Source organism: Lissotriton vulgaris, chromosome 5 (genome assembly GCF_964263255.1).
Source record: "Lissotriton vulgaris chromosome 5, aLisVul1.2, whole genome shotgun sequence".
In the NCBI taxonomy this organism is placed as follows: domain Eukaryota; kingdom Metazoa; phylum Chordata; class Amphibia; order Caudata; family Salamandridae; genus Lissotriton; species Lissotriton vulgaris.
In genome coordinates this window covers 851,596,562-851,613,852 of record NC_141693.1, presented here as the reverse complement: position 1 = coordinate 851,613,852, position 17,291 = coordinate 851,596,562, and the positions used below count along the sequence as shown (strand labels likewise).

The 17,291-nt window shown below is 47.3% G+C and overlaps 1 protein-coding gene across 1 annotated transcript in view; it reads left to right on the top strand.

Annotated features, from left to right (window-relative positions):
• Nucleotides 1–12,059: 12,059 nt before the first annotated feature.
• Nucleotides 12,060–17,291, top strand: part of LOC147711694 (uncharacterized) — a 52,868-nt gene continuing 47,636 nt past the window's right edge. The window contains exon 1 of the mRNA XM_086922411.1: nt 12,060–12,289. The gene's annotated coding sequence lies outside the window, so the exon portion shown is untranslated. The remainder of the gene's footprint in view (nt 12,290–17,291) is intronic.

Below are 17,291 nucleotides of genomic sequence, written 5' to 3'. Positions count from 1 at the left end.
CAATGTCCAATGCCCGCTGTTCTAAGAGGAATTGATAATTGATCTCTGAGGCATTCCGGTGTTCCAGGGGAATCCCATATGGGGGCAAGGGGAGTGTAGTAAGAAATATCCAGTTTTTTCCTGATAAACACCCAATTTCGCAAAGCTGTTCCCAAGATTTTTAATCTGACCTTCTTGTAGAACTTCGGGTCTCCGAACTTAAATAAAAAAAATTCTTTACCTTGAGGAATATTATGTAACAAAGCTTGGAATAATTGACCCAAACAGGATGAGTCGGCTTTATCGGCCATTGACCTAAAGTTTTTAAAGTGAAAAGCTTGACAGTAGTGGAGAATGTCTGGCATAGCTAACCCGCCTGTTTTAATCTTTCTTCTAAGTTTTTTCATAGAGATTCTGGGCGCTTTGGAATTCCAAATAAAGGACCCTATCCGTCCCTGTATTTTGGCAATATCTTTGGGGGTAAATGAAAGAGGTATTGAGTTGAAAAGGAAGGTGATCTTTGGTAGGATGATCATCTTCAACAGATTAACTCTACCAAAGATGTTTAACGCCAATCCCGACCATCGGTGTAAAAGTGTGTTGATATCTTTAAGTACCCTCTCCAAATTAACTTTAGGTATGTCTATAATATTTTGCACAAGCTGGATACCAAGGTATCTCATACGGGTCTTTACCCCAGGAAACCTAACCTCCTGGTTCCATTGCATGACCTCTGTTTTTTCTTTATTTACTTTGTACCCAGAAACTTCTCCAAATGCTTCTGCTTGTTGAAATAATTGAGGGATTGACGTTTCAGGGTTAGATGTGAACATTAGGAGATCATCAGCGTATAGGGCAAATTTCAAATTTAGCTCATTCAGGCGAAAAGGTTCGATTAGATTATCTGATCGCAATTTGATAACAAAGGGCTCCAAGTATAGATTAAATAATAAGGGGGATAGGGGACAACCCTGCCTAGTACCACGTGTAATTTTAACCCAATCTGTAAGCATGTTATTTACTAAGAATTTAGCTCTGGGTTGGCAATATAGCGCTTTTATCGATGTTATAAAGTTGGTCGGTATGCCAAACTTTGACAGAGCTTCCCATAGGTACATCCAACTTACTTGGTCAAAGGCCTTAGCGGCATCAATGGCTACTATACTTAATGGTACCTCCTCCACTAAAGCAAAATCAATTGCCGCGATAGCCTGAAAGGTCAACTCATTTAATTGTCTGCCTGGCATAAAGCCCCTCTGGTCCTCATGAACAATAGTCTTAATAATTTTGGCCAATCTCGCTGCCAAAACCCCTGCAAAGATTTTATAGTCCACGTTCAGCAGCGAGATTGGCCTAAACGACTCAACCAGTGAGGGGTCTTTATTAGGTTTCAAAACCAGGGTTACTGTGGCCTCTGACCATGTCGGGGGTATAGGATCTCCTTCTAGGTGTATTCGATTGAAAAGGGCTGTTAAAATGGGACATAAGATTTCCGCCCCTATTTGGTATATTTCGGCTGGGAGCCCATCCGGGCCTGCAGCCTTACCACTGGCCATCCTCTTAATTTGATCGTGTACCTCTCCCTCTTTAATTGGTGAGCTTAAAAAAGAGCTATCCGTCTCTGTTAGGTGTGGTACACTTACTCCCTCCAACCATTGATCTACCTCTTCCAAACATATTTTGTCATTGCTCCCCATATATAGATTTTGCATGTAGGTTTGAACTTCACTCAAGATCTCACCGCTATCTGATGATATATCGCCAGAGCTCTGTATCCTCAAACCGGATATCTGATTCCTAACACGATCTGCTCTGGCCTTCCAAGCTAGTATTCGCCCACATTTCTCCCCATATGAAAAATTCTGGAGTCTACTCGTATCCCATCTTGATTTAATAATTTTATCTAGGTTGGCCCGGTATTTAATTTTTAAGTTCTCTAACTCTTTTTGAATGGATGTCACATCGATCCGTTGTTCTAAGCAAGCTTTCTGTAAATCTTGCTCTTTTTGCTTTATGATCTGGCTTGATAGTGCCACTGTTGCCAGACAATTATGCAACTATATCTAGAGAGGGGCTTTGGCTCTCCCTACATTTTGGGAGCTAGGAGTACATGTTTTGGTTGGTCAGAAGTAGTGCTTCTACAAAATAAAAATTGCTAGCCCTCCACCAGCTTTGAGCTGTGATCATTTTATTTATTTAGCCAGCTAGCTGAGCTTGAACTTTCAGGGGCACACACGTGACATTGAAATGCTCTAAAAGTATCTTAGATAACTAGATAACTTATGGGGTTTGTCTTTCTCTGGCAGCATTACAGATAGGAGAAGGGCAGTCATTACCCTACATGGCTTTTTAGGTCTGGCGTAACAGTGCAAATGTTGCCTGACCTTTTAAACGACGCCAATATGGTCTACACTTGTTTGCTTCTCGATGGGCCAAACTTGGTCCTGTGCCCGGCCTGTTCTCCATCGCAGCTGGCCTGATCGTGTGACTTTGTCCCCGTCCAGCGCTACCAACTACCCTCTTTTGGCATTTTGTTCTTTTTTTTGCTCTACTTTTATTAAAACCTATAACATTGAATATCTCCAGTTCTACTGATGGGATTTTTATCATTTTGGTCACATATTATTTATTAAATTGTAGTCATCTTCACTAAAGTGATGCGGGAGTTTCTTTGTGTTGTATTTTCACTTTATTACTGTTTGTGTGTGGCATAAATACGTCGCACATTGCCTCTAAGTTAAGCCTGTCTGTTTATGAGTGAAGCTACCTATTCTTTTTATAAATCGATTTGTATGTGCTTTTATGGTTATTTTTTAATATGACCGAATAAAGATGATAATGATGATGATGAGTCAAGCTACCAGAGAGTTAATCACAGGTTGATTTAGTGACATTTTGTGGTCCATCCCGACCAGGATTTTGGTTGTTGTTTGATAAGGGGGCATACCCCCTCAGCCGACAACCCACTTAATCACAGTTGGCTTTGTGGTATTCGTATTGTGGGAGCAAGAAGCATGTTCACAGCAAGCTAAGAAAGGGAAGAACAAGGTGCAGAAATCTCTTCCTTCTAAAAGCCTTTCTGTGCTTAGAGAATGGAGGAAACACATTATTAAATCAACAATGTGCCACCTATTCTAATACCCTCTAAGTTCTTGGGTCATTATGAATAATGTCCTGCTGGAAAACTCAGGAATCTACTCCCATGGGTTAGCCCGGTTCTTCAGGGTATTGTTCTGCACTTGGAATAGACGTCTGACTTGTGAGGATTCTCTCACACACTGGAGCTTGTCCCCAGGAAATGCTATGGTAATTTTCGCCCTACTCCGAGTTTAGAGGTAGCTGGTGCAACAGGCCTTGGGACTTTTGATTGATACTGCGAATCTGAATACACTTATAAGTCCTGATTATGACATGAGCAGTCCATCTTCTAGACCACCGATGCTGCGGTCAGGAGAACGCCACCACACTTGCAGTGTTCAGTTTACCATATTCTGAGTGGGCCTCTGCAACGGCGATCCGTAGTCTGCAGTCTCACCATGGCTGCATGGCTCGCCCAATGAGAAGGGCTGTAGCAGATGCCGCTGAGGTGCAGCGCCTTCTGCACTCACTGCGCGCACAACAGTACATTAAGAAGGGGGCACAACATGTGCCCCCATGCGCAAACCCTCCTAGGTGAGATCATTGCAGGGCGGCCTTAGGCATGTGCAAGCTGTGCACCTGCACAGGGCCACCAAACCCCAGGGGCCACCACACCAATATATATCCTTAATGAAATAATACTCTGAGGATGGATACATATTTGCGTGGCGGCCCCTGGCAGGGATTTGGTGGCCTCCGGCTCTGTTCCACTTCCAAACACCCTGAATCCCCCCTCTTCACTGGCCTCCGTGCCTGCGTTCCTCCTGGGTCATAATTGGCTTCTTTTTTCCCTACCCACTGCTGGCCCGCTGGTACCTTCCTGAGCTCCAGGGGGCTCCGCCGCACCCAGACCCCCTCTTCAGGGGCCCCCTACCTTCGCCCCCTGCCCAGGGCCGCCATGAGCCTAAAGCTGCCCTGTCATTTGGGGCACCTTCCTTCCCTATCCGCGACCCTTTTCATGGTCGGGTTCCTGCCATATAAAGGCTGCCAAACAGGGAAGTCGTAATCCCGGCGGCGGTCCCTGCCTAGCACCACCATCATTCAGCACTGCCTTTGCCTCCACAGCACCATCGGATTTCCAGATCCTGGCAGTGTCAGGGTGTTGTGTCGGGCTGGTAGTGGCCCAACCACCAAAGTTGTAACTAGGCGATGGGACCACCTAGGTTGCAGCAGCCAGAACACTGCCACAAACCGTACTTGTAAGCAAGACCTTAGTATTAGTGAATAATAGTGCAAACCTGATTCTACAGTAGGGATCAATCAGAGTGACTGGAAAAAACTGAACATGCAGTAAGAATTTCTGAATTATGTTGCAAATATTAACTTGTACCGAGCATTACGAGCAATGTGACAAATCGTTAATGAGTGATGGTACAAATCTAGGAAGGCAGTGAGTTTTGGTGCAAATATCAGCATGCACTAACAGTCAGTGACGGATGGTTCAAATCTGCCTATGTACTAAGAATTAGTGAGTGATGGTACAAATCTGAAGATGCTTCAAAAATGTTAGTACTAAGGGCAAATCTAAACATGGGCTAGCTTTAGGTTTAAGTATTTTTATTGAGACAACATAAAGAGACAGAACATTCATAGCATATACGAAATTAGCTCTTTGTGATTAGGGTTGCATACAAAGCATTGATTGTCCCCAAAGCATCTCAAGTTCAGACCCTTCCACAGCAGCCCCTCAAGATATACAGTGCCATATTCAATGAACTGTCCCTCACCCCAGACACCCCCCAAACCCTCCCCTCCCTACCCCCCCCAGCCCCCCCCTCCCGCGTCCAGTGCGCAGGCCCGCCCCTTTCCCTCTGCCCCGATCTCCCTGGATTGAAAAAGGTTAAGTCCACTGTTATTCAAGAAGGTGACTCTTCAGGCGTCGTAAGCCTTAAAAGGCGTAGGTATCTGGGGCAGGTGATTTCCCTAAATTCGGTGAGCAGCAGCGACCGGAATGGTTGCCATAGGTCACCAAATTGCTCTATGTCCCCCGACACCCTGAGCGATATTTTCTCCATCCCCAATACATGCCATAGTCTATGAAGCCAGCCTGTGACAGAAGGGAGTGTAGTAGTGCGCCAGTGTAGTAAGATGTTCTGTACCGCTGACCCCAATGCAATAGCTATCTGTCTGCCCCTACGGGATTTGAGGGGATACACCAACCCGTTCGGGAGGCCTAGCAATATATATGCCGGAAAGCGCGGCAGCTCGGTGTCAAAATGGGAATCAATCTCATCTAGTACTTCCTTCCAATAGGATTCTAGGAGTGGACAGTCCCATAAGATATGTGTCAGCATGCCCACCTGCCCGCATCCCCTCCAGCAAGCGCTATCCTTACTACGGTCCATCTCGTGCATTCTAACTGGGGTATAATACCAATAAGTGGAGACTTTAGTCAGAGTGTCGGTGAGACCCATGTGGTATGCTGAGTGCCGTGCTCTGTATGAAATCTGTTCCCATTCTTTATGTGTCAATGCCCTGCCCAATTCTCTCTCCCATAGTTCCCTCCCCGGATTATAGAGGTGTGAGGCATGCGGCTGTAGTAGTTTGTACGGGTCCGTGATCAATTTCGCGTCCGATGAGCGGGTCATGAGCCACCTCTCATAGGGGAGGAACTGCCTATCTGCTGCGTCTCGCACCTGTGGGTGCAGAGCCCAGTGGCGGACCTGCATATAACGAAGCCTCTCGGTCTCTTGGAAGGAGTACTCCTGTCGGAGGTGCAAGAAGGGAATGACACCCTCTGAGTCGTATATATAGCACAGGGCCCGGCATCCGACCGTTCTCCAGTGGGTGAAGGCCCCTCTTTCAGTGCCCGGGGTGAAGTCTGGGTTATCTACTATGGGCGTAAGGGGCGAGGGGAACGAATTGAGATTATAATTGATGTTTGTCGCATCCCATACCCGCAGGGGCACTCTGGTAACGAATGAGGCGTAGAGGTTCACGGGTCGGTGTGCCCGGCGTAGGAACGGCACTTCTTGTAAAGGCCAGCCTGCCACTGCCTGGTCTTGAAAGAGCCAGTGCTTATCTGATTCCCACCAGCTCCATTCTACCAGATAGCTTAGTTGTGTGGCTTGAAAATACTTTCAGAGATCCAGAATCCCGAGACCTCCAGCCTCAGGTGTTAGCATCGAGAGTGATCTCCTCATTCTGGGCCTCTTGCCCTGCCAGATAAAACGTGCAAGGTCAGCTTGCATCTGTTGGATCCACCCAACGGGCGGCTGGAGTGGTAGAGCTCGGAAGAGGTATAGAATCTGGGGCAGAACCGTCATTTTAACCGCAGCTATTCTGCCCAACCAGGAGATGGTGCTACGGTTCCATCGTCCCAGCTCCTCCCGAATCTTCTTGCCCAGAGCGGCATAGTTAGCTGTGACCATAGCCGGCAAGGTGGGGGCCATCTGGATTCCCAGGTAAGGCACAAGATCTGATGACCAGAGCATGGGGAACATGCCCTGTAAGTGTGCCCTAGTGGCTGGGTCAAGGGACAGGTCTAACGCCACTGATTTCCCCATGTTCATCTTAAAGCCTGCGACGGCTGCAAAGGAGTCTAATTCCCCAATGCATGCTGGAAGGGCAGTCCGGGGTTCGTCCAACGATAATATTATATCGTCAGCGTAGAGGCTTATGGTGTGAGTGAAGCCTCCGAACCATATCCCTGTCGCTGCCGGATTCATGCGTATCCGTTGGGCAAGGGGCTCCATATACAGGGCGAAGAGCAGGGGCGAGAGTGGACACCCCTGTCAAGTGCCTCTCTCGATGTCAAAGCTCTGTGAGCTGTATCCGTTCACCCGCACTACCGCCGTTGGAAGTTTATAGCAATTAAGTACTAAGGAGCGAAATTTCTCTCCAATGCCTGCCTTCTGCAGGACCTTTTCTAAATATGGCCAATGCACCCGGTCAAACGCCTTTTCGGCGTCCACCGCCAACATCATTCTTTCCCCTGGGATCCGGGAGGCCTTCTCAATGAGGTGGACGATCCTTTTGGTGTTGTCCACCGTTTGCCTCCCAGGAACGAATCCTGCCTGGTCCGGTTCTATGAGGCCTGGCAGGTGGGGGGCCAGTCGGGCAGCGAGGATCCCCGTTCATAGTTTAAGATCGTCGTTTAGGAGAGATATCGGCCTGTAGGAGCCGCAGAGCGTCCGGTCTTTCCCTGGCTTAAGGATGACTGTAAGAGAGGCCTGCAGGAGGTCAGGTGGGATGGCCCCTGGGGTCGCGGACGAGTTGAATAGACGGGTGAGGATTGGAGCCAGCAATGCACAGAATGTCTTATAAAATAGGGACGTATATCCGTCTGGACCTGGAGCCTTGCCTTTTTTAAGTTTGGCGATAGCAGAGATCACCTCCTCAATTTGAATATCACTATCTAGATGTTCGGCCTGCAAGGGTGCCAGGGATGGGAGGGTGACGGAGTCTAGGTACAACGTAATTGCAGGTTCGTTCGGGGGGTCCCCTGCATAGAGATTAGCGTAAAACCTTTGGAAGGTTTCAGCTATTTGGGCAACTTCTGTGACCATCCTCCCGGTGGGGTCATGATCTCCTTCACCATTTGTTGCTGGCGTTGTACCCAAAGTCTATTTGCCAGTAGGCGACCACAACGGTCCCCCCCAGTGTAATAGGCATGACGCAATCACAACGCAGCGTATTCCGCATGGTCCATATCTAGAGCCGTCAGAAGTTTCCTGGCTCCCTTGAGTTGGTTCCACACCCAGGGCGCCCCTGTCCGGCGGTGTATTTGTTCGAGTTCACGGACCCGTTGAGTGAGTTACTCCCTTTTACTCTGCCTTTCCCTATTTTCAGCCGACGCAATGGCTATAAACTCTCCCCTAAGTACCGCTATCAGGGCAGCCCATCGTGTCGCCAGTGTGGTGTCGGGGTTATCATTGTGGGGCAGATACTCCTGAGTAAACTCTGTTATGCGTTTAACCACCTCTTTCCTGTGCAGTACCCTAGAGGGGCAAGTCACCGGTGGCAGGCTTAGTGTAGCGAGTACCGGTGCATGGTCCGATATGGAAATCACCCCCATTTCAGTTGTCGAGGCCAACGCCTTTACCTGGGTCATCACCAAGAGGTGGTCCAATCTCGCATACGTCTTATGCGCATGGGAGTAGTATGAGTACTCCCTGTCAGTAGGGTGCATACAAAGCCAGAGGTCGTGGAGGTCCACTTCCGACAGTTGTGCTTTACATCCGGCTGAAAATTCCCCAGTCTGTGGGTTACGCTGCGCCGATCTATCAAGGGCCGAATCGAAGACCATATTAAAGTCGCCCCCGATGATAATGTGTCTGTCCTGCGAGGCCGTAATATCCACCAACGCCGATCGTAAGAACTGCTCCTGTCGGTCGTTGGGGCTATACAGGGATCCAACCGTAAACGGGAGTCCCCCAATTTTAAATCTGTAGGCCAGCAATCTGCTTTTGTGCTCTGCATGTTTATGAAGGACCTCCCCCTTGAAATGTCGCGCCACTAGGATTGCCACCCCTGCAGTCTAAGGGGCCCATTAGGATGTCGGGCGGATTGCCTCCGCCAGGGTAGCGGTGACCACCGCCACCCTGGCGGAGGCAATCCGCCCGACATCCTTCCCTGCATTCCCCCCGCCATATTACGATGGCGGAGGGGACAGCAGCGGTGAGAAAGACCGCCAGCCTGTTTTCCGCCCCGGTCGCATAGCGGCCGGGGCGGAAAAGGGAGAACATGGTGGCGGTGTCTATCCTGTGTCTCATGGGCTCTCAGAAAGTCCATTGCTATTTTAAATTTTCTGCGTTTTTGCAGCGTAATCGCTGATAAATCTTGAAAAAGTGCAACTGGATGCCCACGGAATTGGAGTGATTGTTGTTTGCTCGCTTCATGCAAGATTCGGTCCTTAAGTGGGAAGTCAGGTAGAAAGGCCAGGATATCCGGCGGGGGCGCCGAGGACCGGCACGCTATGCCCACCCTATGCGCCCGGTCGATTCTGATAGGGGAGTCTTCCGGCTCACCTAGTATCTCCCTAAACATGCTCTGCAAATATCCAGCAGTGTCCTCTCCTTCTTCCTTGGAAAGTACCCCTGGACTCGGATGTTATTCCGGCGGGACCGGTTTTCAAGGTCCTCTGTATGGGCCTGGAGGTCCAGCTGCTGCTCTCTCAGTCGCAGCACCTCCTGCTGTAGATGCCCGACCTCTTCATCCCTCGAATGTCCAGTTTCCTCCATGCTGGCCACCCTTTCACCTAGACTATCAACCTCTCTCCGCACCTCTCGGACTTCTCCGGCCACTTCCTGCTTTAGAGTCTGAAAATCATCACGTAGAGAGCTGAAAAGAGATTCCAGGAAGGACCTAGTGAACGGTGGTTCTCCTCCTCCTGCCTCTGGTGGGCTTCGCGAGGGGCCCAGCGAGTGTTGTCCTTTATCTTGTTTCGATGACCCCTTGTTTAGCATCTCAGGTAATGTCCGTTCTCCTTTCTTCCCCCCCTGTTGCCGGCCATTATAGAAGCAAAAGCTGCTGGGTGAGGCCTGTCGGTTCTTCGGCCCTTAATGATAGCCAGCAGTTTTACGGGGTCGCTGGCAGTCCGGAGAGACCTCCCCGTCCTCCAGCGATGTTCAATCTGACCTCCTTGGTGGGCGCCGTGGGCTGTCCGGCCCCGTCTCAGGTCACAGGAGGGCTCGAGTACTCGCTGCGTGTAGATTCAGAGCGGTGGCCAATTCTGCCCTCTGACTCGCCACGTGGCGGTCCGCCCTGTCTTGTGCGACACCAACACGGTGGCGATCTTTGGGTGATCTTCACCACCGCTTATCGAGACCGTGTGGGCTGGATACCCGCTTTAGCCGCTCCGCTGCACTTGGGCCACTCCTTGTTAGCTTCTCCCAGCTGGGCTCCGTGCAATTTTAAAGGCCGCTCCAGCCGGCCGCCATTGCCCCCATCATCGGGGGCCTCTCTGGGATGTGTCTCTCTCGGGCTCCTATGGATAGCAATCTCGCGGCTCCGCTGCCTCCGCCGGCTGCTGTCGCTGAACCAGCATGTGTTCCCATCCCCAGCTCGTTCACCTCGGGGCTATCGTCCGTCGCCTCAAGTTCGGGGCCACCCTCGGTAACACACCTGCTCCGTGCGTTGGCGTAGACCGGGAGGCCTTGTTACTGTGCTTGGTCGTCGAGGCGCCCTGCCCTTCGAACACCGTGGCAAATAAGCTTCACCTCTATCTCGGACCCTAGGCCAGTCCAACCTTGAGGGGCCCAATGAGTGTTGAAATGTTCCTGCGTCACAACCAGCACTTCAGTCGGCCTTGTTCCGGCAAAGCCGCACTTGGCGGGGTTTGTTCGGGGCCTAGTCCTTCTCGGCAACCATTTCGCCTCGTAGCTTCAGTGGACCTGCATTCCCTCGACCTCCCTGCTCCCACCGGCTCTGCACCTCTCCTCCGTCGATGGCAGACGCCACAATCTCTCGGTCCGGTGCGTCCTCGGCCTCTCGTAGAAGCTCCCGGCTGTTGGGAGGGCCTCGGCAATACGTGCGGTCACCTCCAGTTACTCCGCAGTCTCCGGGCCGTCGTCTGTTGCTCTGCGGAGGCCTCCGCTGCTCAGCCGGCCGATCCGCTACTCTAGATCCACCGTGGGCCTGGTTACTGTGTCATCCACTGCTCTGGCAGGCCTCGGGTTGCAGCTCCCCATGTCTCTGGCGTCGGCACCGGCCCGCGCCGCGGAGCCTCGCCTGCGCAATCCCCGGGGCAGACGCCAGCTCACAATGAACTACCGGCAGCACCACCGCCTCCGCTGCAAGTTTTAGGCTGATCGGGGGGGAGATCGGCATAAACACAGGGCTTAGGGGTCTAGGGTCCGGGGAGCTCACAGAGAGTGCGACCGCTCACCCCGCCATCTTGGCCACGCCCCCATGGGCTAGCTTTAATGTAATCTAAACATGCGCTTGGAATTTCGGAGTGATGAGGCAAATTTGGTCATGTATAATAGTGCAACTCATGGACACATTGTGGCCATTCCTATTACAGTATTGCCGACCCTGCAAAATGAATGTTCTGACACAATGGTTATAATTCCTGCAGTATTATGCACATTCTTGACACAGTGCACACTGCCCTGGTGTACTGATGTCATTGACATGTTCTGGCAATTACAGGTGTTTTATAACATTATAACTACTTGTCTCAGTCTCAGTCAGTAAGATTAGTGTTGTATGTCTGCACTCACTCAACCATTTATGAATTTACTCATCCATTTATCAATCCAGTCACTCATTTTGTATTACCTATGCGTGCACTCAGTCATTCATTCATTTGCTCATCCATCACGGACTCATCCACCTAACTGTTGATTGATTCCCACATAAACCCACTCACCCATTTAGGCACACCCACACACAGCCTTGACAAATGCTAAAGAATCATGTTCATGTATTTAGTTACAAGACATATTTGATATTTCAATGCATTTTATGTTTGCTGCTGATACACAAAAACATGTTTTTCCTTACTGCAGATGTGTTCCAGTACCCAGACAAGTAATGACAAAGTCAAAACAATAGCTAGCGCTTTTCACCGGTGAGGTCTATTGGCTTTGTCAATGCTTGCCTATTCATTCTTCTTCATGTTTTTAGTCTTTCTTTTTTGTCCAATATTTACAGGTTACAGTAACTTAAAAGTAATTATTCACTTTTGTTTTTGCCAATAGTTTTAACCATATGGAAACTGTTTAGGCTGCATTGTGCTTTCTTTCTTATCTTTTTATTTTTGTGGCATATATTTGCAACAAAAAAAGTTTAAAAAACAAAACAACAACCATTACACCAGCATCCCAAGGCTACAACTATTGGCTTTGTCAATGTTTGTTTTACATTCTTTTGTGGTTAAAATTATGCGTACCAGGTCAAGCAACATAGAGAAACCACAAGCCTCAAGCCAAGAACAAATATACGCAATTTCTAAAGAGGCTCATGTTTCACAACTGGGTGATGTTGAAATATGTGTATCTTGCAGCCCTGGTCAGATGCAATCGGTACTTCCCAATCTACAAAACGAGCGCAGGTTAAACTTCCTCAAGACTTGACCCTACAAAGCTGAAATCCAGCAATGCGGGATATTCCAAGATAAGAAATACCACAGCACTAGGAGAGCAGAAGGACGGTATATAAACAGAGTATTCTGTCACTGACGTGCTGTTGGGAGATTGAAGCCGCCGCCAACGGAGCACTAGAAACAGTAAGTGGATAAATGTCTAACACTGTGTTATCTTATGCAGGGCTTCCTATGGCTCAAGGTATAGTATTTAATATTTAGAATGTGCATTCTCCATATTGTTTTCTTCCTTATAGTCTAGTTTTAATGCAGTGCCTTGAATTTTCAGACCCTTTTGTGAAACATAGTGTAATGATTTAATGATGAAATAGTTTATGTTCAGGAGACATACTTGCGTTGAAGGACATGCTTTTAGTTCTTTGTGGAGGACAAGGAGAGGGGGACCCTACTCACTAGGAACCAGGGTAAATCATATGTAACAGAAACAACGGATTCAGCTGAAAGTCAAGCTAATTTATGATGATAATAATATGCACAATCGCAATCCAAATAAAATGAGTTAGGTGATGTCAGAAAGAAAGATGACCTCGCAGACTTTTGTTTGTATTAACATTAATTCTTTTTATCAAATAGAAAAATTCAGACTGATATATACACAAACCAGAAAACAATGGTGCTTTGTGTCCCCAAGTGAAATGGAACCATAAAACAGAAAGTGAAAAACATGTGATGTGTACAACTTGGTTTCCACAATTTTCAAAGATGACCAAAAGTGACTTAGTGATAGTTCCAGCTGCAGTATACACTAGTCAGAGCTGTTGAAATGGTTCCCTTTAAGTACAGTCGATGGCGTGTCGACCCTTTTACGTTATAGGGTCTCCTCAGGACCAGGGATATGGGGTAATCTGATGGGGGTTGCGCAGCCACTTGAAACAGTAAGATATGTGAGATACCGGTAAAGTGAGAGAAAAGAGAAGGAATACTCACATGGGGACCCACTGGGGTGCCCCGTATGAGAGACGGACTGTTGGGCTGACAACCTGTATGTACATATGTTGCTCAATCGCGGTGGATGACAGATGCGCAGGTCAACCACTGTTTCTAGCATCGATGGAGCAGATGCTTCAACTTAATCGGGACAAACTGAGGGACCAATCGTGCCAGGGTAGATGCATTACTCTTTTGAATAAATCTGCAATGTTCTCTAGGATAGATCTGCTCCGGTCGTCTGCCTGGTAACAATGACATTGTTATCAGGCAGACGACCGGAGCAGATCTATGTTGTCCTGCGCATCTGCTACATGAGGCACAGAAATACAGTGGGCATTTGTTTAGGAAAGTGGCTGAGCACGGGTTAGCTCCAAAATTGATAGCGCTGGGCTCCCTGACTTTAAAAACACAGGGATGCACCGTATTTACAATAATAGTGCAAGACTGCTTGAGTTAAGGGAATGTAACACTTTCCTGTACATAAACAATCATTCATGGCAATTTGCACTTTATATGTGCGCTGCAGAATGCACACATAGAAACAGCAAAAACTAGGAGAAATAAAGCATTTCTCCCTATTTCGCCATGTTAAGACCAGGTTGTCCCTGGTTTTAATTTTAGTGCTACCTCCTATTTACACCACCCTTGTAAATAGGGTGCAGCATCAAAATCATTGAGTGTTGAAGTGCAATGCCCACCACAAAATGCATTGCATGCCCCTTTCACTCTGAGTGTAGTGTGAAAGTGGGCCTTATTTACAATTCTCTGTTTATCATCCTTTCTAATCAATAACATTACTACAATAAACTGTGTAATTAAAACATTATGTTTAAGAAACAAAATAAGTTTTGGCTTTTTTCTGTTATATATAAATGTCCATTGTTATATTTGTTTGATATAGTTACACTTGCCTTTTAGTAAATGGTGTTATTGTTTTTCTTTTGTTCAACTGAAAAATTAGTGGTGAACGGTTGTCACAACCTACCACCTAAATAATCTCAAATATTGCTGGTTAAGTATTTATTTACATATCAACATGAAGAGAGGTAGGGAGAGACAACACTCTTATTCCCCACTGAACATTATGAAAAACAATGAAAGAGTGTTAGTAACTTTAAAGGAAAGGGGTATATGAGCACAAAAGAGAACAACACCTATTTGGTGTGTTTAGAAGCCCTCACTCACAAACCTGGTCGGTGACATGCTTCATCATTGGGCCCCACCGGGAGTGACCGAGTGCCACCCCAGTGTGCTTTAACGCCAGATTTACTGCGGAGCGGGTAATGTGAAGATGTGAGAGCTAAGTGATCGTGTTAGTGATTAGGAAACGTGTACGTGGTGAGTTTCAAAATGCCTTAGTTGTATCAAAAAATGTTTTATTGGCTGATCAATAAGACATATTAAAAAAGTGTTGGAAACCTAGACCAAATGAGTTGATTGGCCTGTTTCCAGTAATATTAGGTGATGGTCAACATGTTTCTGCTAATGTCAGTTTTATATACCTGGCATTCGTCAGGACCTAGAGTGGACTACACCCCGGCGGTATGGACACGCTAAGGCCCACCCTACCATTGAGTGTTGAAGCGCAATGCCCACCACAATATGCATTGCATGCCCCTTTCACTCTGAGTGTAGTGTGAAAGTGGGCCTTATTTACAATTCTCTGTTTATCATCCTTTCTAATCAATACACATTACCCGCTCCGCAGTAAATCTGGCGTTGAAGCACACTGGGGTGGCACTCGGTCACTCCCGGTGGGGCCCAATGATGAAGCATGTCACCGACCAGGTCGGTGAGTGAGGGCTTTCTAGACACACCAAATAGGTGTTGTTCTCTTTTGTGCTCGTATACCCCTTTCCTTTAAAGTTACTAACACTCTTTCATTGTTGTTCATAAGTATTTATTTACTCTCTTCTGTCTTGGGTTAAAAATGCGAGGAGGCATGTTCAAGTCTCGGGGATATATATATACATACACCTCCCCAGTCGGCTAGGACGCCGGCCACGGAGCACCGGCGGACAGAGCGGTGCTTCACTTTCCCCTGAGCCACTGCCAGGTGGGGTGAGGCTGTCCTACCTTACAGATTAAGTGAACAATACTAACTGTAATGGCATCTGGATCATACAGGTGACTCTTTGCACTTGTTTCACATCTCCTGTTGTCACTTTATATTTTCTTCCTTTATATTTTTTCACTTTTGTGCAGTAGCACTAGCCTTATATTCTGGTCCTGATGAAAGCAAGGACGTAATAGTCCAAATTTGCTGAAACATGTCGACCTCACCTTAGACGGTCTACCTAACTTGACTGCCTCAGGTTATATCTTTTAATCTTGGAATTGAGAGCATCCACTGAATAAAGGTTGTTCCGTGCTCTCTAAACCAATTTTAACACACTCCACTGTTTTGGTTTCTTTTCTTCACTCACAGTTATTTGCACTGCACACCCCAGTCCCATATTTTCTCTCCACTCACTAAGATCGAGTGGTAGACCACACTGTAATTGGAACAACAAAGGGGACCTCCTAACCACCAGGTCTTCCTTTGATTGTAATACAAACTTTCTCAGACGGGTGGTCCGGACAAATCCCAAATGATGAAGGGCGGATCCGAGTGGTGACTGATGGGTATTTTCCTCATCCCATGAGAGTCTTTGTGTTCATCATGTTGACCTCCAGTTAAGGAGGGGGCTGTGGTCTGTTGGGTGGATATCCTATACCTTTGAACTCTTTCCTTGATTCTTGACCTCTGGTACCTGTTGTTGTTATATATATACATAAACAAAAGAAGTTCGGAGTGAAAAGTTGCGCCAAATTCAGCAGTGCCACGCTCCAACATTTTTAAAAAGCAGGGATGTGCCATAGTCACAAGAATACAGCGCACTCCTATGTTTCCCCTAGCGCTGGCACAAAAAAAGCTCCCTAGCGCCAGCGCAGGCACCCTGCTGCCATGTTGAAAGAGTGCCTGTGCTGCAGAGGTGATTGTTTATGTACCGGAAGGGACACCCTGCACATAAATAATCAATAATGGCTATGTGAACTTTCTATGTTTTAGCACCATTTCCCATATTTACAAGGTGGCGCTAAGCCACCTAATGTGACTTAATGTCAGTTTGTAAATATGCCACTTTCTGCTGTAGGCCTCTGCAACAAAATGGCATGCAATGGTTGTACCTGTGTGCATTCCACCACAACACCCATTGCTTTTTGATGCTGCCCCTTATTTACAAGGCTGAGGTAGAGTCCAAAACAGCACCATTCTAACGCCATGGATTACCAGGCAATACGAGGAGAAATTATTAATTTCTCCATGTTTTTTGCCATTTTAATGTCTGTTGCATTCTCTCTCTTTTTTCTCCTTCGTCACTTTTCCATTTTTCTTTTTCGCCTTCGCTCTCACCTTTTTCTCTCTATAATTGGGTAAAAGATTGTTGAAGAAAAATAAGTGTTTTTCCCCAAAACTCTGTGCCTGTGGAACCCCCCTGCAACCACTCTCCCATATTAAGCACTAGTAACAATTTTATCGATGGGTGAATAGCTAAAGCCCATCAGCCTGGGAGGTGATCTCACATCACTTGTGTATGAAATATGGTGTTTTACTAGATCAAGAACTCACCATGAATTCGTAGGTGAATAATGTGTGTAGATCTTGTTTCTACCAGCATCACGTTATCAGGAAAACCCTACTGTTTCTCTCTCTTCCTTCACACATTTCTAATAGCAGCCTGCATTTTATCAAGAGTAATAGTCTCTGTGTGGAAATACCGGTTTATGCTTGTGCCAAATTGACACGACACTTACATGTACTGCACTCTTCAGTCGTTATAAACTAAAGAAATCACATCATATTTCATCAAATGTAAGTGTTTGGAGTGGAGAAAAGTTTACTGCATGGCTCTAGAGACAGTGCACCCCTATCTGAGTCTATCATAGCAAGCTCTATAGATTTTTGTCTCTTGCTTGAGCATACCCAATTGTGTGTGTACTGAAGCCCTTTTCTGAAAGACGGACTGTGATGCAGAGCTGTGGTATGTGCTGTAGAGCGGCACAGCATGAGCACCCTTTTTACTGAACATATTAGATCCAGAGTATCGGAGAAGGTTCTGTGCCCAGGAGTAACGCGCCAGTCATAGTCAGAGAGAGGACTCTCACCATGAGTGCAGGGTCACCAAGTGGGGCTCCTCAGTTGTTTGGGTGA